Here is a 25,956-nt window from a genome sequence, read left to right on the forward strand (position 1 = left end):
CGCCTACTGATCCAGAGATGGTTACAAAAGGACAGAAATTGATGTCACTCCAAATAATTACAAAACCAAAAAAAAGACTCAGGAACAAAAAATTAAGTCAATGATAGCTAAAGTTTGTAAAGACAATTATTAAAAAATAAAAGAGGAGGGATTGAGAGGAATGTTGAATTTGTCTTTACAAATGAGTTGTGGATCAGCCTGTAGATAAGGCTAGCACTGAGAGATAAAAGAAACAATGGGATGGATTCCACTGATTGATGAATGGAAAGAGATATTTGCCTTTACAAACAAACTGTAGGGCTGCTGATAAATGAAATTGGATATCGAAAGATGAAAGAAGCAACGGGGGGAAAACTATGAATTCTATAAGAATTAAAAATTAAAAGGGAGGATTATACATTAGAGGGGAATTTCAGGTATCAGGCGTTCCGGGAAGTCTGTGCCTCTCAGGTACCTCAGCCAATGGGGAAAGAGAGAGGAAAATGCGGCCGGTAAATAGGATAAAAAGGAGGCTGTGTCCTCCAAAAATTTGAGAGATCCCAGGGGAATGTCCCATGGCCTCTCCCTTTATTCGAATAAAGCAAAAAGGACTCCTCTGTCTCCTTTTTGGACATAAACCTCTGGTGTTTGTGGATTAATTTTCCTGACAGATATTAACCTTCTTCCACCACCTTAACTTTATACATGCTCAATGACCAAATGCCTTCTGCAGCTCTGCCAACGGAATGATAACAGAGCTTTTAATAAAAATCTGACAGGAAAATTTTCTGCTTTGCCTATCATTTCTTCGCTGCTTTGCGGGCTGACTAAAAGCACACCAGAGGTCAGCTAAATGCTTCAGAGAACCAAATACCCATACTTCAAAATTCCACATTTCACTTTACTGTCCTGCAGTAACTTTTAACACTTTCATTCCAAGGAGTATGCTCAGTTTACACTGCCTCCAAATCTCAAAGATGTCTCACTGACACATACATAACTAACTAATTCTGGAATCAGAAATTTATCTGTAGGACTTTTTCACAATTACCTCATTTTCAGATGCCTCTAGCTTTTTTTTTAATAGCAAAATGAGTTACGAAAATACCTCAGCCTGCTTATGGCATAAGAGTAAATTACACTCCATTAATATTCCCAACCTCAAACTCTACCACTGTAAGATGAAGTTTGGGTCAGTGGCCTTTTGTGAGTTACCTTTCCAGACAAGCAACCTCTAAATGAAAAGAAAATGACAGAATCTAGCATGTGGCTACAATCTCTCTCCTGTAATCACAAAACATCTGATAGAGGGGCAGGTAAAAAGGATTAGAATATTGGACCTAGTTTTCATTCTGAAGCGATTTACAGTTTCACACTAAGTGTCTTACAGATGAAGTGTGTTATTTCTGTCTTCCCGAAGCTCGTCTCTAGCCTCTCCACAGAAATATAAAAGGTCATTTTTGATCAAGCAACTTTTAATATTTAATTAGAACATGTCAATGCCTTTCAGAACAAGTTGTAGGCAAGCTGAGAAAGGCAAGACACATTTACTAATTTAGCTCGGCTGAGCAGATTTCACAGCGAAATGAGCAACTTACACTCCTCGTTATTTTTTTATTCTGGTCCTATAGGTGAACAAGTACAGTTTATGGTTAAAGCTGTACTTTTATTTGAAGATGACTTAAAATGGTCAAATTTATTACAAGACAACAGACATTCTTGATTTGGTCAATTAAAACAAAGGATTTGTACTGTGGATAGTGAAATGAAAGCTATGGTAATGATCTCTGCAATCAAAAACAATACATAAAGCTGTAGTATTTTCTCAAATAAGGTTTCACATATAAACCAGAAAGCATAGATACAAAAAAATAGAACCAATGCCACTACATCATGTTTCTGTTACTGATTTTTTTGCCCTACGCATAATAAACCTATGTAGGTATAAATAATGAAAATTGATAAATTCTTGACTGAGTAAAAAATATTAAAAATCGCTTTTGTTGGGGATTTATTATTTAAATGGAGCTTGCTTTGTCAGTGTGAAGGAAAAAAAAGTAAACGGAAGCAGAGGAGATATTTTCTGTATAGTATATTGGAAAGAAAGAGTTACATGCTAAGAGAAGCACGACTAACTGACCTTCAAATAAATCACCTTTGTGCTTATCTGCATGTAAATCTATTAAAAGATTCTTCTAGTGTATTAGCTGTCTTTTAAATACAGCAACACAGCCTACATACAGTTATAATCCTTGGCTGAAATATCACAATTTCATTAAAAGCATATTCTTTGCTTATATATAAACATTAAACTGACACAGAAAACAGTGCTTCAAGGTAGACAGATGACTGCAGCTGCTCTCTCTCACATATTACTAACCTATCTGCTAACCCAGAGCAGGACCTGAAACTGTCAACAGCAGCAATTATCACCACTGAAATAACACAACTTCACTGAATTACTGCATAAATATATTTCCTATGCATGTAGGGCATGCAAGGAACCTTACTTGAACCCATCTCTTGGTCTCCTTATAATCTAGAAAATTAGAGGAAATGTCATACTGAACGTCATGACATTATCACATGCAAGGGGAAGTCTAGAGCAAGGATACACCCTTGATCATGTCAGGGAATACTTAAGCCAGCTGGACATAAATTCAGCTCCATGGATCCTGATGGAATGCACCCGTGACCACTACTCTTCATACTCTTTGATCAATCATGGCAACTGGGAAAGGTGTACAAGGACTGAGGGAATCATCTGTGACGGTGAGGAGAAGCCCAGTGAGGCGGTAGAGAGTCTAACTCTGGATATTTTCAAAATCCATCTGGACAAGGTCCAGGGCAACCTGCTTCAGGTGATCCTGCTTGAGCAAGGTGTGTGTACACAGTGAGCTCCAAAGGTCCCTGCCAACCTTGACTGTTCTGTGATTCTGTAAAGAAAATGAATACTTATTTTACCTGTCACTAGGTATTTTGAACTGGAAGAGATATATTTGCAAACATAATGAGAAAACATTAACTAATTCTATGTACCTAGTCCCATAGGACTGCACACACAAAACAAGAGTCCCCAGAATTATTCATATTATCTTAAACATCAAGTTTTGATTTTTCATTGATAGTTTTATTTGGTTTACATGCACAAGTACTAGCAGTGAGGTGAGGATAGCAAGGTGAGGAGAGAATGTGCCAAAAACACATATACCACATAACCAGAGCAGGGGACTGAGGACCCCAGCCAGGGGGGTGGTACATCTGGAGAAGAACACTTATGAAATGTGAAAATGTTGCACATCAGAGTGTGAAAACCACAAGTGAGGGACAACCCTGTAGACATGTGGGGCAGTGAAGAGAAAAGGAGTTGCCTCAAGCAGCAGATCCTGCAGCCCCTGAAAAGCCCCACACTGAAGCAGATACCAACCTTGCAACCCATGAAAGACCCCATGGCAAAGCAGCTGGAGATGCCATGAAGGAAGCTGCACCCACTGGAAGCCCATTCTTCTGTATTTTCAATTGGCAATAAAGCAAATTAATTTTCCTTAACCAGTCTCTTTGCTCATGATGATAACTGATGAGTGGTCTCCCAGTCTTTACCTTGAACTGTTCCACCTCTACTTTCTAAGCCCATTCTGTTGAGGAGGGAGAGTGAAAGAGCAGCTGAGTGGGGATCTGGCAAGACCAAGCAAGGGACAACCCATACCATATCCCATGAAGATCTTAAAATAAACAGGCCATGCTCAGTAAGTGATTGACACAACTGTTCAGACTTGGATTTCACCAAAGTAGTAATGCAGCTGTGAAACAAGGCAAGTCACTTTTAGATGCGACTATGCCAATCTAGTTTCAACTGAAATTTCAACATGCAGTGCAGAACACTGTCAGCAAGTGATAATTGCTGCCCTTGACAACTACTATCCGTCCATTAAAAAAACAAACAAAAAAACCCCCCAGACCATCCACATCTTCTATTTGAAGTAATAACCAGACATAATGCTTGACAAAGATCTTATCTCAAAAAGCACCTGGTCTAAGCATCAGTTTATTACCAATAAGTGAATATATGCTATTATAATTGAAAAGAGATTATATATTCAAATAATGTATACATACATTATATACATACATAACTCAGAAACTCTTCCTAAGCAAATAACTGCAGGTTGCATGTAGGTCAAGTTATACTGGCAGAGATGAAAAGACAAAATAAGACACAAATGTTGATCTTCATGATTTGAACATCAACCAAAGAAAAGATTTATTGCTTAATGATGATTGCAATAACTCTAAGAAGAGCCCTGTTGTGAATGCACTGGTACGTAGTGCTGACCAACAGAATGACTATTACATAATATTAGAAAATACATTCCATTCTTTGGAAATATTTGCTCCTGAAAAAATTTAGTAACACAAATTCTAAAGTTCAGGTGCAGTTTTCAACAATGGCCTTCTGAGTTCAATGAAACAATAGCCCCATACTGATTTCCCCAACTCATTTCTCAAGAAAAAAACACCACATGACAGAAGTAAATAAAATTCAGAGGAAGTAACAAAATGAACGAACTATTAAAAAAACAGAAAAACAAAACCCAAAAACCTAGAGAAAACCTGACCAATTCAGAAAAGCCAAGAACCAGTAAAAAAAAAAAGTATTTTAATGCATATTTTTAAGACATAACTAAGAAAGTTGAGAGCTGTTTTTAAAAATCACTAAAAAATGAAACATAGAAATAAAAAAAAGGGGAAAAACTAAAATACTCACAGAAATAGGGGAAACACCTAAGATTACCCTTCAGTAATATTATATTTTAATAAGCAACTATTGTAAATGTGACTGATAGAAAAAATAAAAGGAATCAAGAAAGCACCAAAAGTCATAGCTCTAACATTCTAATACTTGTGGGGAGTACTGTCAAAACAGCACTCCTTCCCACTGACATAAAAGGTTTTGACAAGAAAAAGTCAGGTGATAGATCCAGTTATCTGAAATAAAAGCAATAAGGAACGAAGCTCTTTCCTTTAGTTTCCTCCCTCTCCCAGCTTCTTTGCTATTGTACAGAAGAAACGCACAAATTTCAAGTTGGAGACTGCCTGACTAGAACAAGGGAGAGAGAAATTAGTGGGAACAACTCAGAGAAAAATACAGTCTGCATTGAAAGTCTTTTCGGTTTTAAGAAATAAAAAAAATGACACTGGTTAAACAGAGAAACAGAACAAGAATAATAGAATAAAAGTCTAAGTAAAAGCCAACAGGGAAGATGGGGACCTGGAGCCATGGGGGCAGTAAATAACAGTGACAAAGGTGACTTTAATCCAAGGCTACCCCTTTTACTGGCTCATGTATTTGTCAAGATAACCAACAAACCTTAGTAACTACAGATGGTATCTTATACCCGAAACATACCTGCCAACATACCAAGAAACATGAATCCTGAAAAGCTTTCATATCCTATGTCAGTGAACACAAATTCTTCAAAAAGCACTCAAATCTAAGAAGACTGTCATTTACAGTCTACTTTGTAAATATATTTTGTGCAAATATCCACTAAATAGATAGAACAGAATCTCAAGAGAAGAGATTATACAGAATATGGTAACTAAGTATTGAGAACACTATTTGTAGCACCAAAACCTTTTTATTACCCAAAGAAGATAGGAAACTGGACTTCTGCAAACAAATATAGCTGGGTTTGACATTAATTAAATCATTAATCTTTTCTGTTTGCAAGTTAAGGCCCTACATGTTACATCTTCCAAAACTAGTCAAATACAGGGAACATGCTTGGCCACAGTCAGCTGCTCTTGGTTCACTGTTAGCCTATAACAGTAGACACTACAGAACACTAGCAGTTCACATAGAGGTACCATCCTAATGAAATCACTCCTCTCTCTGGGAGTGTGATGCGGCAACCAGAAAAGCCCTAGTACAGATTTTTAAAGTTATCCAAGCAACAATATAGGCTTGAGAGCACTTTGTTACTATTGTTACACTAAGCTCAGGTTTTATTCCACTTTACCTAAGAGCTATAAGACCAGTGCTGCTCACACTAGTAATGAATTTTTTTCCAAGTTTCATTTTATTAGTTCAAGTATCAGAGATGGCAATAAAGGAAGTACTTCAATGAAAATTGACTTCTCTAAACAGAAGGGAGATACAATTCCATGTCTGTTATATTAATTTCCTACCTAGTTAGAGTTCTTATTTTCTTATTCAAAGCCGGCCAGATCCTAACCCTGAACTCCCACAGATGCTAGAGATTTACAGTAAAATCAGCACTCCTCAACATATAGCTGCTCTTCAAGCAGACACTATAGGAAAGAAGATTGGGAAAAAACTTAAAGAAAATAATAATTACCTTGCAAAGGCTCTTGATAATTTTAACTCCACACTTTTGCAAAACAATAAGGCTCAAAAAGATGAAGCTTCCAAAGGATCATGTTACAGATGTAAAAAATCAAAACATATAATTAACTGCCCAGAGCCAGCAAAAGGCAATAGTTACCTCGCCAGTGCCCAATACACGAAAAAGGGAAGACACTATAACTAGCCCGTGTCATTCTAAATATGATGTAGATAGGAATCTTTTGATGAGAAATGCCAAGAAGAGCATCCCACTGCGTGACAAAACAAGTGGTGGCTTTCCAGCAGCCAGGGGGTTTCCCAGGGCAGGATATATGAACTATCTGGCCACGTCATACCCCAGGTGGCTAGTCAACTACCCAACCCTTTTACCCCTAGGGGCACAATGCAAGCTAGCAACTTCCAAATTAACTTGCTTTTTTACAAAATTGTCACGCTGTCATATCTACAGGGGTGACATGAACTTCACAAAGGAAACAAGATTTTTTAATTATAGACAAAGAAAGGAATCGCATTTTAGAACTTGTAGTTTTTCCATCTATTGTTTCAACAAACTGTAATGAAGAACTAACAGCTTTAGTTCAAGCCTAGTGCCTTCCACTTGCTATTCCAGCAAGAACTCCGATAGCTACAGCTGTTACTTTGCCACCTAATATAGAAGAACAGCTCGCTGAAAGCCAACAGATATCAACTAAGAACATGAATACAGCACCAGATGTTTTTTGGATAGAGCAGACAGGCTGCAATCGACCAAAATTAACCTGCAATTTAACTCATAATAACAAAACTATTGAAATTACAGGTCTCCTAGATATTGGTACTGATATTGCAGTAATTTCCTATTTGCTTTGGCCAAAGGACTAGACTTTAATTACTCCTTTAGATCTTATTACAGATATCAGGGGAGCTACTGTTTGCCAGCGAAGTGAGTACATGATCACAGTCAGAGGACCGGAAGATAAAACAGCAACTATCTGTCCCTTCGTGGTGCGGAAGCCCCTCATGGTATGGGGAAGAGACCTGCTGTCTCAGTGGAAAGCGAGACTGGAAGTGGACTTTTGAAGGGGGCCATGATGGCACCCCAAAGCTGTCCTGGAAAACTAATAATCCTGTAAGTCAATAGCCCCAAGAAAAAAAGAAATTGAGAACAACTACAAAAAGGCCACATTAAAGAAACCAACAGTCCCTGGAATTCACCAGTGTTTGTCATCCACAAGAAAACTTCTGATTCCTAGAAGCTGCTCCAAGATCTCAAAAAAATCAATGACATAATAGAGGACATAGCACCTCTGCAACTGCGTCTCCCTTCTCTCTCAATGATTCTAAGAGACTGGCCTCTTGCCATCATAAATTTAAAAGACTGTTTTTTCAATATTCTACTTCATCCAGAAGATGCTCCACAGTTAGCTTTTTAATTTCCAAACATCAACAGACAAGAACCCCTACAGAAATACCACTGGGTAGTCTTACCACAGAAAATGAAGAATTCACCTACTATTTGCCAATGGTTTGTGGCTCAAGCTTTGGCTCCTGCTCAGCAAAAGCATCCTCGAGCAATGATTTTACATTACATAGAGAATTTACTTATTTCAGCTTCGACTCAAAAGAAAGTAAAAAAAGTTCTTGACAGTGTCGTCACAGCAGTCAAAAATGCAAGACTTAAAATCTCCACTAAAAAAATACAAGAAGTTTCACCATTAAAGTATTTAAAGTAGAAAATGACAGAACATTCCATCAAGCCTCAAAAAATACAACTCTAAACTAAAGTTAACACCTTGCAAGACCTGCAGCAACTTTTAAAAGAAATCAACCAAACCAAAGTCACTGTAAAAATTACCAACTATAAACTTGCTCCGGTTTTTAATTTGCTCAGAGGGGACTGTAACATCACTTCTCTGAGATCTCTAACCCCTAAAGCTCAAAAAGCACCAACTCTCCCTGATACATGTTTTTATAAAAGAACTTCTCAATAAACTAAGATGCTAACTCGGACCACTACTTCTTAACCTATTAAAATTCTAGTTTCTTAGCATGCCAGGCTATGTATAAACTAAGTTCATGACCTATCTTGTTCTAACTGAAAAATGTAAGCAATATTCTTAACTATAACTTTATTTTGTCTAAAAATAGGTTCTTAGAGCCTCCACGGAAAAACTAGTATCGAAGACTACGTTTTTCAACCTTCACTAGAACATGTACTACTTCTCTGGCATCTGAAACCTTTATTCACTAAAAGCACTTAAAACTTACTCCACTTACTAACTCATTCCACTTGAAGTGTTGTACAGCTCACAAGTTCTGTATCGACAGCAGCACAAAGAAATGGTCCTTTAAACTACGAGATTATAACCAAAGATTAGTTACAAAGACTAGATCGAATTTACTTATATTGAGACACTTAAGGGGAAGTAACAAAAAAAAGTTAATGTTTTAGTCCTCTGCCTGAAGCTTAAGGTTGCAAAACGGAATAAAACATTCATATAACAAATCCATTGAGAATACTAGCAAGTTTTCTACTACTTCATTGTGTAAAAAGTGAGAGAACTAGTACTGGAAGCTAATTATTTACTCCAGCAGCAAGAACAGGACAAACCTTAGCAAAAACCATTTTGGGGAAGACTCAAGAAGAAAACATTTCCACAGATTAAAGATCCTCTCCCATGATCAAGCACTGCTGTGAGACTAAGCACAGACACTTGAGTGAAACTATGCCAGATCAAAGCAACTTTTCCAAAATAAATTACTTCATGCTTGCAGTTAATTTCTGATCCAGTAGATACTGCAAGAAATAGTCACAAGTAATCAACTGAACAGACAACTTCTTGCTACATTAGCTAACTATGAAATATATTTTTCAGCAGGCAAAAAGATGGTGAAGAAACACAACAGTATCAAAACTAATAATTACTAGAGTGCACACACAAAACACACATGGCTATGGCAACAGTAGAAGTATATCCAACAAGTTGGTAAGACTTTTGTAGGTGGCCAAGAAAACATTACCAGTTCTGCAACACAGTGTTAGCTTTGATGCCTATCAAAAAAATTAAAGAAAGAGACTAAGTATGTAATTTTGTTTCCAGTCTGATTAGATTCAAAAGCCAGGTAAGGCAAGTGGAAGGAGCGAATTGACTACCAATTCACTACACATGTCCACGATTTCCACTGGTATGTATCCAGACACAAACTAAAGTACACAAATCAATCTAGTAATACAGGTAATGTAGGATTAAATTATTTATCTCCATCATCCTAACATATCTTTAGGTATAAAAGGCCAAGTATCAGACACAGAATAGCATTAGAAGATCAACCTCCAAATCAGAGATGTCTTTTGAAGACCACATAAAAACAGTAATGGATGTCTAAAAGCAGGTACGAAAATTTTTTTTCTTCCTTTGCCACAAGCAAAGGGTGTATCTGCCAATGTGCCCCATGCCAACCTGTGCTGCATGCAGATGGCTATCATGAAAGATACATCCTTACTTTCCTGTCAGAGGAAGATATATTGTGAATACTCTTGTAGATGTATCCTCTACAAGAGAAGTTACAGAAAAGGAAATGCTGTAAGTTTTACTCCAGTCTGGGATCCCAAAATGCAAAATTGACAGGAAACCATTCTTAAAAAAAAAAAAAATATATATATAAACAAGGAAAATATAAAAATAGACCATAAAAACAAATCAAGACAGTGAATAGACTGAATAGACCTACTGTTATCCTATTCAGTGAGAAAAGAGCACTCCCAGAATACCAGAACCATTCCCTACCCCAATTTGGTAGCTCACGTACAAACCATATCAATTAACTAGCTCTGGGTCTTCCCCATGAAGGTGAAATGGGTGGCTGAGATCTTACAGAAAGTTAGCAAACCTTTATATTGTGTTGGCAGTACACTGGAGCATTCACATCTGCAAGTGTGTCATGGTTCTGATACTTATAAGCCTGAGGTCTCTGCATTTCACAGGGTCTCATCCCTACACTTAATAAATAAACTAATTACAGTTAATCACTTGGAGAGACAGGGAAGGGGAGAATGCAGAAACTTATTATACTTCGCTATTACATCTGGGTTCCTACTTGTCTTTTCTGGCAAATGTGCAGGTAGCTTAAGTACTGTTGGGGGTTGAATTTTTCCCATTGTTATGCTAAGTATTTATGACTACACCTTAGCTCAGTTAGCTAGGGCAACAGTTTCTCTCGCAGGGGGGTGTGGAGAGGAGGAACACAGGAAAAGGAGAGGTGGGGCAGAGGCCTGCTCTCTTGCTCTCTCACTCGCTCATGGAGTCAGAGAAAGACGGCCGGTGCTGCTACCTACCACCCTTCCTGCAATCCCAACGCCGGGAGCCACGTTCCCTGCTGCCGAACACTGCCCTGCTGCTTTCCCAATTCATCCTACTACCTCTGGACATTCTGCCAAGCACCACGACCGACACCGTGAGGGGGGAGTCGCTCCTCCATCCCTCTCGCCCCTGGGCCACCGCTGCCATCACTCCAGCCCTCTTCAACTGCGCAGGACCTGCCCTGCCCACAGCACCGGGAACTGTGTGCAAGGAGAGGGAGCTTGTGGCCAAAAGAGACTGGAACTGAATTATACTGTTCTTTTCTGTTGTCAATTTTTATGGCTGTTGTTATTTCTTTCGTTTGCCTTGTTAGATATATTAGTAAAGAACTGTTATTGCTGCCTCCCATATCTTTTGCCTGAAAGCCTCTGATTCCAAAATTATAATAATTGGAAGAGAAGGAGTTGCACTCTCCATCTCAGGGAAGGGGCTCTTGCCTTTTCTTAGCAAATATCTGTCTTGCAAACCAAGACAAGTACATGAGTACATTACTGGGTATGACTCAATTGCAGGAAGAGTTTTCAAGATAACAAGGAGGCAAATATTCTTCTGGGGTTCCTGCTATCACTGTGAGAAAAGTTGATATAGATCCTGCTGATTTGGAAACTTCCTCAAAATGGATTGGATAAAAATGACATCCAGATCATTACAGTTGTCAGAGGCTGGAGTCATTGAGAAAGCCCATTCTCCACTTCAGCAGCCCCATCTAAATAGTTAGGATGCCTGACTGCTCCCAGAGAATGACAGCTGGTTACTAACTGCTAAACAAGGCCGCCCCACACAGAGATGAAATGCCCAAGTGCTCTGAGCCAGTGAGCTGTATCCAAAGCCATGGCATGGGATGCAGTGAAGGTTTTCTTTGGAATTCCATCTGCTAATGAGCCAAAGTAGCAATCTACACACTCGTGTCAAGTTCAGCAATGCACCCCCACAGTACTGCCACTGAGGTGTCTGCACAGAGCCACAACTTGCCATGGGCTGGTAGCCTGGTATTGGGAAGATGTCAATACCTCCCCACTCTGTAAATTACTCTGTTAGGGAGATGATGTTGTCCATATCACTGAACAAGAAGTAGAAGCACTGAGCAATGTCACTGAGGCAACGTAAAAACATGGCTGGGAAATGAAGCAAGAAAATTCCGAGAACTGCCACAGGAGCAGAATTTGGAAGAATAATTTGGCAGACACTTTACAGAAGGTTGCCTAAATCAGCTGAACAAATCATACTTTATATAGCATAAATGCAAAGTAGAAACACAGAAAATTATTGGTCTAGGATTATTTCAGAGGCAATTTATACCATATTGGGCCCACATATGAAAATCATTATATAATATAATAAGAATAAAAAAACAGGTCATGTGGAAAGGGTGCATTTCTAAGCTTACCTCTCCCAGTCAAAACAAAGTGCCTTACAGGAGAAAACAGGATAAATTGCCCTAGGTAACAACATGCCTCTACTTTGGGCACAGCAGTTCCCACCATATGAGTAACTAACCCAAGAGGAGAATGTTTCACTGACTGGACATCAAGAAATGTGAAAGAAAAACTTCAGTGGAAAGCAACATCCTTTGAAATGGCTGAGCAAACCTTCCTGAACTATCAAGGAAACTGAGAGCAAGCAATATGTTAAATTAATGGCTGTATCTACAGTTCTGCAAGAACAATCAGCTTCAGAAGTCTTTTTTCTGGCTCTTGGACAGCATACAAAGGTTTCACACTGTGGTCTAGGAAATGGCAAGCAAGTGACTGGATGATACATGGTAAGCCTCACCCAGGTTTGGTGTATAAAAGTATTGCTTACTTAGCCATGAAACACATGTAGATGCCTATACTGCAAATCATGCTGAGCTACTGCAGGAACATAATGCTGCTGGTGATCAGTTATCTAAGATACTTATTTCTGCAATAACGACTAGTGAGGATGTGGGATATCTGCCTTCTACAAAACGGGACAAAATAAGAGGCAATCCTTGCTCCAGAGAGACCATTCAAAAACGTCTTTTAAGAATACCTGAAAATAACAGAAGCAAGAAAAACTGCCACAACAGCCCTAGGGAAAGATAGAGCACTAGGTGGTCCCAGGCCACACCTGACAGACATTACACTGGGCCACTTCCAAACGGCCAGGGTTTGCTATAAGTACTGATGCTGGTAGATATATGTACAAGCACCTGTCTGTATTGCCTACCTCTCCTGAGAACCAGAAGGTCACTATGAAAAGCCTTCAATTTTTAAACCAATGGTTAATTGGTTGGTATTCTCACTTGCACTAAATCAAATAAGGGTTGTCATTTCCAGGAGAAATCGTCCAGGTAACATGCGTTTATCACATATCCCCATCAAACTCGTGGAGCCAGTTTTGTTAAGCATACTAAAAGATTTACCAAAAACCAGCTGTGCATTCTTCCACTTACTTGCCCTACCAGGTGGATTTGGGCAACAGTGCTGACATGCGGATTAATAATGCCAAATAAGAGGGCGTGAGTCCACCGTAAAAACACTTAGAAACTACCGTCAGGTTATCACCAAACAGTAACAGACATCAGGTTCCTGTCTCACACAGAAGAGAGGGGTGCATTTTGGTACTGGAAGGTGTCTTGGTTTGAAAGACAGGTATGGTCTAAGGAAAGGCAGGAGCCCCTTTTCTGCGATGCAGAGTGCAACCCCCCTCCCTTTTAATTATTTTAGGTCCAATTCAGACGCCTTCAGGCAGGAGATATGGGGATAAGAATAACAGTTCTTTACTGGTATCTAACAAGACAGAAAACAACAACAGGTATAAAAATTGGCAACAGAACAGTCTAGCTCCGCTCCAGTCCCTTTTGGCCACAGGCCGTGTCCCTGTGCTGTTACCGGTGCTGTGGGGGCAGGGCAGGTCCCGCGCAGTTGAAGAGGGCTGGGTGATGGCGGCCGCGGCACAGGAGTGAGAGGGGATGGGGAAAGTTACTCCCCCTCACGGTGTCGGTCGTGGTGCTCAGCAGAGTGTCCAGAGGTAGTAGGGTGAGATGGGAGAGCAGCAGAGCCATGTCCAAAGGCAGGGAGCGTGGATCTCAGTGCTGGGATGGCAGGGGAAGATGCCAGAGCGGAGCCCAGGTTGTCTTCCCACTCCAACGAGCCAAGCGAGAGCGAGAGCCCCGCTCCAGACCCCCCTGTCCCACCTTTCCTTTTCCGGTTCCCCCCCTCCCCCTCCAGCCACCCCCTATGAGAGAACATTATCTGTCGTTTTAAGGTGTAGCCACAACTACTTAGCATAACAATGGGAGAAAATTCCACTGAAAGAAAAGAGCATAATTCAACCTCCCACATTATCCACCCCTGAATTTCTCCCATACTAATATGCTATATCAAATTAAACTGTTACATTATATATACATACATGCAGTTAGAGACATAGGCGCAGTACTATAGGTATTTCACCCTAAAACAAGGTCTCCTTGGGGTATGCATCTGGTCTCTCCATTCTTTTGCATCACCCACCAGGTGCAACCTGGTCCTTGAGCGAATACAACTCCATGGATGGGATTGTCTTTGCTGGACGCAGGATTTACCCAAACAGTTTTTCCTAGCATACCTCTCATGTGTACCACTGGAACCTTATCTCCATTCGATATTCCCAAGGGCTCAGATTGGGCAGGGCCTGCTCGGTTAGTGGAACCTCGGGTGTTCACTAACCAGGTGGCCTTTGGTAGATTAATCTCCCAGTTCTTGAAAGTTCCCCCATCCAGTGCCTTCAAGGTGGTTTTAAGCAGGCCATTGCACCGTTCAACTTTCCCTGCAGCTGGTGCATGGTAGGGGATATGGTACACCCACTCAATGCCGTGTTCTCTAGCCCAGGTGTTTATAAGGCTGTTCTTGAAATGAGTCCCATTGTCTGACTCAATTCTCTCAGGGGTACCATGCCTCCAAAGAACTTGTTTTTCCAGGCCCAGGATGGTGTTCCGAGCAGTGGCATGAGGCACAGGGTAGGTCTCCAACCATCCAGTGGTGGCTTCCACCATGGTCAGTACATAGCGCTTGCCCTGGCGAGTTTGAGGCAGTGTGATGTAGTCAATCTGCCAGGCCTCTCCATACTTATATTTGGACCATCGCCCCCCATACCAGAGGGGCTTCACCCGCTTGGCTTGCTTGATGGCAGCGCACGTCTCACAGTCATGGATAACTTGAGAAATACTGTCCATGGTTAGATCCACCCCTCGGTCTCGTGCCCACTTATATGTGGCATCTCTGCCCTGATGACCTGAGGCATCATGGGCCCATCGAGCCAGGAACAACTCTCCCTTGTGCTGCCAGTCTAAATCTATCTTCGACACCTCTATCTGTGCAGCCTGATCTACCTGCTCATTGTGTCGGTGTTCCTCATTAGCCCGACTCTTGGGGACATGGGCATCTACATGACAGATTTTCACAGGCAGCTTCTCTATCCGGGTGGCAATGTCTTTCCATTCATTGGCAGCCCAGATTGGTTTTCCCCTACGTTGCCAGTTAGCCTTTTTCCACCTTTCCAGCCATCCCCACAGAGCATTGGCTACCATCCATGAATCAGTGTAAAGGTAGAGTTTTGGCCACTTCTCTCTTTCAGCAATGTCCAGGGCCAGCTGAACAGCTTTGAGTTCAGCAAGTTGACTCGATCCACCTTCTCCTTCGGTAGCTTGTGCGACCTGTCGTGTGGGGCTCCATACGGCTGCTTTCCACTTCCGGTTCATCCCCACGATGCGGCAGGAACCATCAGTGAAAAGAGCATAGCATGTTTCATCTGCTGGCAGTTGGTTATACGGTGGGGCTTCTTCGGCCCGGGTCGCTTGTTCCTGTTCCTCTTCGTCGGCAAGACCAAAGTCTTCCCCTTCCGGCCAGTTGGTAATTATCTCCAAAATCCCAGGGCGATTCGGGTTTCCAATACGGGCGCGTTGTATGATGAGGGCAATCCATTTACTCCATGTGGCGTCAGTGGCATGGTGGGTTGAGGGAACCTTTCCTTTAAACATCCACCCCAGCACTGGCAGTCGGGGTGCCAGGAGGAGTTGTGTTTCCGTGCCAACCACCTCTGAGGCAGCTTGGACCCCTTCATAGGCGGCCAAGATCTCCCTCTCCGTCGGAGTGTAGTTGGCCTCGGACCCTCTGTAGCTTCGACTCCAGAACCCCAGTGGTCGGCTTTGCGTCTCACCAGGCACCTTCTGCCAAAGGCTCCAGGACAGACCATGGTTCCCGGCTGCAGAGTAGAGCACGTTCTTCACATCTGGTCCCGTCCTGACTGGGCCAAGGGCTACTGCATGAGCAATCTCCTGCTTGATCTGGGCAAAGGCTTGCTGCTGCTCAGGGCCCCAGTGGAAATCGTTCTTCTTGCGGGTGACCAGGTAAAGAGGGCTCACAATCTGGCTGTACTCAGGAATGTGCATTCTCCAAAAGCCTATGGCACCTAGGAAGGCTTGTGTTTCCTTCTTGCTGGTTGGTGGAGACATTGCAGTGATCTTATTGATGACCTCACTGGGGATCTGGCGCCGTCCATCTTGCCACTTTACTCCCAGGAACTGGATCTCTTGGGCAGGCCCTTTGACTTTGCTCTTTTTAATGGTGAAGCCGGCTCCCAGCAGAATCTCAATGATCTTTTCTCCTTTCTGAAATACCTCCATTTCCGTAACCCCCCACACAATGATGTCATCCACGTACTGCAGATGTTCTGGAGCTCCACCCTTCTCCAGTGTAGCCTGGATCAATCCATGACAGATGGTGGGGCTGTGTTTCCACCCCTGGGGCAGTCGGTTCCACGTGTATTGCACACCCCTCCAGGTGAAAGCAAACTGAGGCCTGCACTCTGCTGCCAGAGGAATGGAGAAAAATGCATTGGCGATGTCAATGGTGGCGTACCACTTGGCTGCCTTGGACTCCAGCTCGTACTGCAGTTCCAGCACGGCAGCGCTCAGTAGTGGAGTCACCTCATTCAATGAACGATAGTCCACTGTCAATCTCCATTCTCCTTCCGATTTACGCACAGGCCAGATGGGGCTGTTGAAGGGTGAGTGGGTTTTGCTGACCACCCCTTGGCTCTCCAGCTCACAGACCATCTTGTGGATGGGGATCACGGCATCTCGATTCGTCCGGTACTGCCGGCGGTGCACTGTTGAGGTAGCAATTGGCACCTGTTGCTCTTTCACTCTGAGGAGTCCCACTGCAGATGGGTTTTCTGATAGCCCAGGCAGGGTGTTCAACTGCTTAATGCCCTCTGCTGCCACAGCAGCTATTCCAAAAGCCCACCTGAGTCCCTTTGGGTCTTTGTAATAGCCGTTCCTGAGGAAGTCTATGCCTAGCATACATGGTGCCTCTGGGCCAGTCACAATTGGATGTTTCTGCCACTCCTTCCCAGTCAGGCTCACCTCAGCCTCCAGCAAAGTCAATTCCTGAGATCCCTCCGTAACCCCGGCAATTGAAACAGGTTCCTTCCCGACATGTCCCGATGGTATTAATGTACATTGTGAACCAGTGTCAACCAATGCTCTGTGTTCCTGTGGCTCTGATGTGCCAGGCCATTGGATCCACACCATCCAAAAGATCTGGTTTTCCCGCGCCTCTCCCTGGCTAGAGGCAGGGCCCCTCTAGCCCTGGTTATTATTTCTCTCCTGGGCATACACAGTGGAGGTTCCTTCAAGGGGATCTGACAGATCATCCTCCCTTCTGTAATACCCTGCACCTCCATGGGAGGCTGAGGCTACCCTCACTTTAGTGGAGTTCCCTCTGTTGGTGTTCCCCTCCCTGAGTTGGCGCACCCGTGCTGCCAGGACAGAAGTGGGTTTCCCATCCCACCTTCTCATGTCTTCCCCGTGGTCACGTAGAAAAAACCACAGGTCAGCACGTGGGGTATACCCTCTCTCCCTAGCTGGGGGGCATTGGGCTCATCTTCCTCACCTCTTCCCTTATCTCCTTCATCTCCTCCTTAAACTCCTCTCTGAGGTCCTTAGCCACAGCAGAGACATGAGCCTGCACTGGGCCAGCCATCATACTCTGATAATTCCTGAGCCTGTTGGCAACAGAACCCACTGTCACTTGGTTGGTATCAGCATCAATCATTGCAATAAAGGGGATATATTGAGATGGGCCCAGGTTTGCCAGATTCCACAACATCTGCCCTGTGCACCTGACCTTGTCAGGGTCATTGTCATGCTGTCCATCCCTCCCAAAGAGCACCTCCAGTACTGCCACTTCTCTCAGCTTTTGGATCCCTTCCTCAAGGGTATTCCAACGTGTTCTCTGGTGGTACTCCTGCATTCTTTCCCTGTGGACAAATCTCTCTCTCACACTCATTAAAAGTCGCTCCCAGAGGGAAAGGAGACCTGTCTCCCTTACAAATACCTGGTCCACGCCTGAGTCCTGGGTCAAGGCTCCCAAATTCCTTGCCTCAGTACCATCCAGTTGCACACCTGTACCCATAAGGTCCCAGACCCTCAATAAACAGGTTGTAAAAGGCTCACAGCCCCATCGTACAATGTCTTTTCGCAGGTTACGGAGACACTCGTATGACAGGGACTTGGTGATGATCTCAACTTCTGGCTTCCCTGCTGGTTGTGAGGGGCCCCCTTCCTGACCCTTATTATCTAGGTGCCTTGTTTTCATCTTAGACTTCCTAGTTTCCACAGGGGCAACTGCTGCTGGCTGTGAGTGCCCTTGCAGTTCAGCTGGAACCTGGACAGATGTAACATCTGTGGGTCCCACTGCTGCACCATCAGAGTCTCCCTCTTTAAGGCAGGGGGAGGGTTTCTCACCAGCTGGGGAGAGGTACTCCTTCAGCATCTGGCCCATCTCACGTATCTCCTTTGCTAGCACCCCCACCCATTCTGGGTGGTTCCTTTCCGAGGTGGGCTGTGGGGCAGGGTCAAACTCTGGGGTAATATCCCTGTCTCTGGGACAAGATCAGGCTCTGGGGTAACCTCCCTAGTCTCTTGGACAGGATCAGGCTCTGGGGTAACATCACTAATCCCTGGGGTAGGTATCAGGGTTGTTATCCAAGTCAATCTCCCCTTATCTCTGAATGTTAGATAGAACAGGTTTAACAGGGATATAAGCAACACTAGCTACAATATAATGTCATTAGCATTTAAAGTGGATTGGAACCCCTTGAAGACTGGTGGGGTGAACTTCAAAAACCCTGTGATGGGTTGAGAAAAAATTCCACCTGCTGCCACTTCCTTACAGTAAGTACCATTATTGAAGTAGCCCCAGAAACACACACTTAGAGTGCGATAGCTCTGAATCCATGTGGCCATCTTCCAGAGAAAATTAAAAATCCATGAATTCCTCAACTGATCAACCCACATAATAAACCGGATGATAGCCACAGTAACCCTGGTTATGAAACTCGTGTTTAAAAAAGGGCTTGCAAATGGGAGAGATATAGCAGTGACCACATGGAGGCCAATCCAGGGTAAGCTGGACAGCATGGTGTCACCTACCACAAGCTTGGGTAATTTAAGAACTCTTATCCCCTTTTCTACCTCTCTCTCAATGCCCTCAGACAATGCCCCAAGTTCCGGGCACCAAAATCTGTCTTGGTTTGAAAGACAGGTATGGTCTAAGGAAAGGCAGGAGCCCCTTTTCTGCGATGCAGAGTGCAACCCCCCTCCCTTTTAATTATTTTAGGTCCAATTCAGACGCCTTCAGGCAGGAGATATGGGGATAAGAATAACAGTTCTTTACTGGTATCTAACAAGACAGAAAACAACAACAGCTATAAAAATTGGCAACAGAAACAGTCTAGCTCCGCTCCAGTCCCTTTTGGCCACAGGCCGTGTCCCTGTGCTGTTACCGGTGCTGTGGGGGCAGGGCAGGTCCCGCGCAGTTGAAGAGGGCTGGGTGATGGCGGCCGCGGCACAGGAGTGAGAGGGGATGGGATGGGGAAAGTTACTCCCCCTCACGGTGTCGGTCGTGGTGCTCAGCAGAGTGTCCAGAGGTAGTAGGGTGAGATGGGAGAGCAGCAGAGCGATGTCCAAAGGTAGGGAGCGTGGATCTCAGTGCTGGGATGGCAGGGGGAGATGCCAGAGCGGAGCCCAGGCTGTCTTCCCAATCCAACGAGCCAAGCGAGAGAGAGCCCCACTCCAGACCCCCTGTCCACCTTTCCTTTTCCAGTTCCCCCCGCTCCCTCTCCAGCCACCCCCTACGAGAGAACATTATCTGTCGTTTTAAGGTGTAGCCACAATTACTTAGCATAACAATGGGAGAAAATTCCACTGAAAGAAAAGGGAATAATTCAACCTCCAACAGAAGGACAATCTCATTTACAGTGATCCCTGCTAAGATACTGGCCCAAGTACCAGAAACTACACCCTTAATTTCAGGACACTCTGCCAATACTCGTTAATACGTTCTACAACATATATTTTGCAAAAATAATGCTTCCTGTTCCTTCAACAGAGAGCAGACTGGGCATTCTCCCTGGGAATTCTCACAGTTACATTAAACCTGCAGCGATATCCGCTGGCAATCTGAGAGTGACAGTAATGATCAGTCACATCTGCACAGCATAGTTCTGGGCACAAAGGACATTCCAGTGGGACTAAAAGGCCAACAGAGCTGATCAACATCCAAGTATGACCACAAACGTAGCCTCAAAAATGGGTGTGTGGGGGAAGATCTCCATGCTCTGATGATCCACTGCTTTACCTTGCCCTTGCTATGTACTACTTACCTCTTACAGAGCAAAAGAATTCTCATCAGTGAGAGTTACTAACTTTCTTTCATACAAATTAAAATGTTGAAACATCTTTGGTACACTGGCGTTAATAAGTCCATTCCATGAAAGAAAGACCATAATAACTCACTGCCACTATGTGAAGAGCCAATTTAATTTTGATTCTCCCTAAATACTGATTGTCCGAGGCCTGTGGGAAAAGGGTTGCACATGTGCCATGTCCAGGAGGCAGCTAGGAGAAGACAGGAGAAAGCCTTGTGTCTGACAAGACTTTGCCTGGCAACCATTTCATGTCTCACACGGCAGGCAGCTGGAGACCACTAGGGACACTGTATCCTCCTTCAGAGGTTCTCCAGCCAGATGGAAAAAGGTCTCCACCCACGGACTGCAGTGGGACATTGGATTGGGCCAATGCTCTCCTGTCAGCAGGCAGACCTTAGGGGGAGACAGGGACATAAAAAAAACGGTGTCACAAGCTTTGGGGCTTTTTTGAGTCAGGGCTTTCTAAGTTGGGGCTTTTGAGCTTGTCTTTTTGCCCAGGCTGGAGGTGTGCTTCTTACTTTGTCTCTAGCCTGTTTTTTTGTCCTTTTTGCCTCGGCTCCAGCCTGCCTTTTGGCTCTTCTGCCCTCATTGGCCCTTCCCTCTCACTGGGCATTTGGCTGGACACTGGCTGACCTCCAAGCCTTGTGTGTATCCCATATCCTGCCCTACCCCTCGCCCGTCCCAGCCGCCACCTATCCTGCTGCCCTGTGTTCCTGACCGACGGCTGCCTGCTTCATTCTTGCCTTCCTGCCTGCCTCCACCCCTGCTTCGCTGGTCCAGCCTGCTGTCAGGATCCCCTTGCACTCCTGCCCAGCACTTCAGAGCTCCCAGCCAAGTGCCTACTCCCTCCCCTCGTGTCCGTCTGCCCGTGGCCGCGGGAGCTGTGGAGCCATCTGCACCTTTCCAGCACAGCGTGCACACTCTGCTGATACTTAGGCGTCCATGGCACTCCCAACTTCTAGGGGTAATTAATGCCTGCTTTTTCTCTTTGTATCCCCTCACTCTTCCCATTCTTTTTTATCTTCCTTCCTCGTTTTTCTTTCTGTTCTAGTCCTCTTTAGTAGGGCAACTCCTCCTTTTTTTGTTACCAATAAATGTTTCTCAGATACAATACTGCCTCATTTGACTTATTTTCATCCTAGATCATCTGTTTTCAAAGAACTCTCAGTTCCCCACGGTGGAACACAACACACTACCTGTGACTTACAGAAAATAAGAAAGATAATTGTCCTTCCTGAGAAAATTACACAGGAAATTTCTTATGGGAATTTTAAAGTAATTTCACATAAATTACTACATTTTACTTCAGCTTATTAACTACCAATTTAAGCCTACCTTAGATTTTGAGATCACATCCTAAAGAAACACACTTTCAGGTGTGCAAGGCCATCTGTAAAAACAGCCTCAAACCATTTTCAGAAATGGGCCCTTACCATGCAGCAGCAGGTGGACACAGTACACACGTGGAGTCCAACCTAGCGTAAGAGACACGGACATACAGCACAAGACCAAACACAGGATGTAAAGATGATTGAGAGACTACAGCACCTGTCATAAGAGGAGAGGTGGGACTGTTTACAGCCTGAAGAGAAGCAGGCCTGCTTAGGACGGGGTGAAACCAAATCAATACATGTAAAAGCTTGATCAGCATGGGATGAAAGCATGTCAGACTTTCCTCAGCAATGTCCATTGACTAGAAAAGAGTCAACAAGGATACACTGAATCAGAAGAAATTTTACATGCAAAAAATAATATACTTGCTCATTATAAGTGGTCAAGCATGGGAAAAGGCTGCCAAGAGGAGCTGTGGAGACTCTACCCACAGAACTAACCAAAAGCTGAGTGAACAGAGTCATATGCAACCTGATACAGGTGGTCCTATTTCACAGAGGGTGGAGTTACACTACATTATCTCCTGCTACCTCAACCACTCTGTGATCCTGCATTAATCTCACAGGGAGAAAGCTGGGTGAGACAGTCAAAGAAAAGACAAGAAACCCTTTTTTTTTGTCAAAAAGATAGAAAATTGGAAATCATTGTTTAATTAACATTCTGCTGACTGTCATGTGTAATAAAAACTATGTTATATACAAACAGTTTTTAAGAACAGCTAGGTTCTCCCAAACCAGGTACAACAGCAAGCTCTTCTGAAAGTACTACAGTAAACCAACATTCTTAAAATGGTGATTAAAATACATTATCATTGTCTCAATACAAACAAATACAAACAGTAAACAAGCAGAAAGCAAAAAGTATTTCAAGTTAGGAGAAAAAGAATGCTTTAACATCCAGCATAAATCCTTAATTTTTTCCATAATGAGATTGGGATTCTTATTACCATAAAATCATCTCCTTAATTTGAGCTCAGTGTGCAACATGCTTGCAAAAGGAATTAAAACCGACTGAATTTAACCAACCTGAATATAAATAATCCATAGAAACCCAAAAAATATAGCATAGAAGTCTGCAACAGAGCTGAGATTTAAAACATACACTAGCTTTCCCACCCCCCCTTTAAGTAAGCAGGCAAGGCTGACTTGATCTGTTTTCAAATTCCTTTTCTTCACTCCTGCTTTAGAGCACAAGAGCAAGAGAGAACTCTATTAAAGCAAGCTGACTTGTAAAGCGAAATAATCACTGACACTCTGGATCAATCGCAAAGCATTAAGCACTGTTGTTATTGATAAAACACGGGACTACAACCACCTTCACTACCTGAACAGATGTAAAGGAGCAGTTTCACAAAGAGTTAACTCAACTGGGAAGGGGTACAGGGAGGAATGACAGATGGATATGTGCTTCTAAAAGAAAAAGCTATGGCTTCCTGAAAAGATGAGGATGAAGAAGGTAAGCATAATTATATACCAATTATGCTGAATTATGAATGCAGCTTAATGAATGTCACAGAACAAAGCACTTGACTATTCTCAATAACTGTTATTGTAATCCTTTAAAAATCTGTTAAAGCCATGAGAAGTAATACATTTACTGCGACAAGCATTAGTTGTGTGACCCATTCCACTCTGTCTTTCCTTTTCTCTTCCACCCGAGTTCATGTTAGCCTGATTTTCTTTCACTTTCAGATTTTCTTCAATCTTTCACTTCAGTTTTTTTCAGTCACTAGTTCATATAAGCCCGTCTCCTATTCCAGCGTTCTTGCCTTGATCCAGATTCTTGTCAGCCCATCCTGAGAGTTCGCCCTCTCCTACCAGGTCATGGTCCCAATAGTACCTACAGATATTACATTTCTTTGCACAGATTTGACCCCCATTTGCTCCCACACTGTCCTTCAAAACAACACTTCTGTTCCTCCCCAGTTCACCTACCTCTCCTTACATCCTCTTCTAGTCTCTGTTTGAACTCATCTTATTCTCTTCACTTCAAAACAACACCTCACGCTTCAACTGGAAGACTTCATCACCAATATTCAGTAACTTGTCAATGTTACAGTCTGTAGACCACATGAATTTACTGTTGGAGGTATTAGACAGCCTTCTAAGCCTTCAAGGGTGACCATCATCCTGTAGTTTAAAACTTACCTTATACCTACTGCTACTTACAAGTACATTAATTCACCTTAGTTTCCATAAAGGTGCTATATTAAAACTAAATCAAAGAGAAAAGACAATTGAATCGATTCTGAAGTAAAAAATAATTAGAAATAGAGAGAAATTAGAGTGGCAGAAAAAATGAAATACAAACTTACTTACATTATCTTAGCACATTACACCATCTTTCTTCAATGAAAAAAAAAGGTCATTCCCCAAAACAAAAGAAAATGCAGTAGATCTGGTGAGGGATAGGGGAATTAACTATTTTTTCATCCATACTACAACATGGGGGATTATTAAATGTGAGGAAAGTACTTTAGAAGACGTAAAACAAAAACCTAACTCAAAATCAATGGTTAAACAAAGACAATAGAAACAAGATTACAAGTGGTAATTTCATTAACGTTTCCTAAATAAAGCCTTATATTTGTATATCTGAACTTCCTCTGATTCAGTGTCATTCCTTTTCCTTGTGTTCTGTCACTGTTCCCCAGAGAGAGCAGATCTGCACCATCCACTCCACTTCCTCCCTCGAGGAAGCTGTAGTCTGCAATGGGGTCACATTCAGACTTCTCTTTTCCAAGCCAAACCAAATAAGCTCTTAGTTTTCCCAGTACGTAATGAAACAATCTGGACTTTTCAGCTCAGTAACATGGAGTCTAAAAGTAAACGTGACTGTTCTCTATACAGAGGTATATACAGAGAACAAATTAAGAATTAAGCTACTGAATGATACTAAACAAGAACAATGAGTATATACAAAGACTGAATAATTTGGATTGAAAATTAGACTCACATTTTTGAAACAATCCAGAAAGATTATGTTATGGGCCCTAATTTTTAAGATGAGTAATTGTTTTATTATATGGATCAAAGGACATTACTTAGATGTCTGCAACAGAAAGCAAATGTACAGCTAACAAAAGCCCTCACCCCCCCATTTTATATGTGGATGGAAGGGATAAGAGCAAAACAAATCTTCTATAGTTTTGTAGTAGCCCTCTAGTGTTCATCTGGTCTGTGCTTTTAAAAAAATAGAAAAAATTTCACAAACGTCAAGCTCACTATATAAACATTTCCTCATAATGCCTTTTTGTTTCCAAGTATGAAAGACTAATAATCTCTCTGTTGTTCAAGTATGAAGACCAGAGGCATACACATCACAGAAGACTGAAAACAAGTAGGCCACTTGCAACATATGACCATCAGAAGAAAACTTCTTTTTTTCTTATTTAAGTCTTGATTAACTCTACACACTAGAGACTCTGACACAGAGATAGACAATTTTACAACAGACAAACTTCTGAGATACCATTGTTTTGTAGGGATTTCTACAGTAAAGTAGTTTTACTTTACTTTTTGTACTAATTGTACAGTAAAGTACACTAGGACCATGAATGTTCAACAGCACAGACTAAAACACTAGAACAGGACTGAGACAGATAGAACCATAACATCCAAAAAAGAATATTGATAACTGTGGAGTGGAACTGGGAAGCAGTGATGGAATATGAGACCATACCACATTCATGTATCAGCAAATATGATATACTCATTATCACCTTCAGCATTCTTTGTCCAAATGGAAGATGAAGGCAGCAAAGATCACACAACTTCATAACCAGTCAAGAATAAACCAAAATACACAGTGAGGACTTAGTAGCCTGCATCCCTTTCTCCCTTGTCTCCTTTACTCCAAGTAATCATACTGATGAGATAGCCATTTCTCCTGGTCTTCATAAATGAAGGAGTATGAAAGGATGAAAAAAATCCATGAGATTTCAAATACAAGTTTATGAAAATTAATTTGTTCAAAACTAGAAGTCATGTTTCCACCTATCCAGTGATCCACTGTGAGCTGCTGCACTTTAAACTCTCACTTCATATGGTGACATATTCTGTTTGGCTATTGCAGAACCTTGGTATCTTAAACCAGAGCATTTACCAAGCTACATCTGTTGCCTAAAATCCAGGATTTTCACCACTGCAGCAGGAACAGCTT

General features: G+C 42.5%; 1 protein-coding gene across 39 annotated transcripts in view; it reads right to left on the reverse strand.

Annotated features, from left to right (window-relative positions):
* Positions 1-25,956, reverse strand: part of PAM (peptidylglycine alpha-amidating monooxygenase) — a 150,019-nt gene that overhangs the window by 119,554 nt on the left and 4,509 nt on the right. The window lies entirely within an intron of this gene.

Source organism: Sturnus vulgaris, chromosome Z, assembly GCF_052056855.1.
Source record: "Sturnus vulgaris isolate bStuVul1 chromosome Z, bStuVul1.hap1, whole genome shotgun sequence".
Lineage (NCBI taxonomy): Eukaryota > Metazoa > Chordata > Aves > Passeriformes > Sturnidae > Sturnus > Sturnus vulgaris.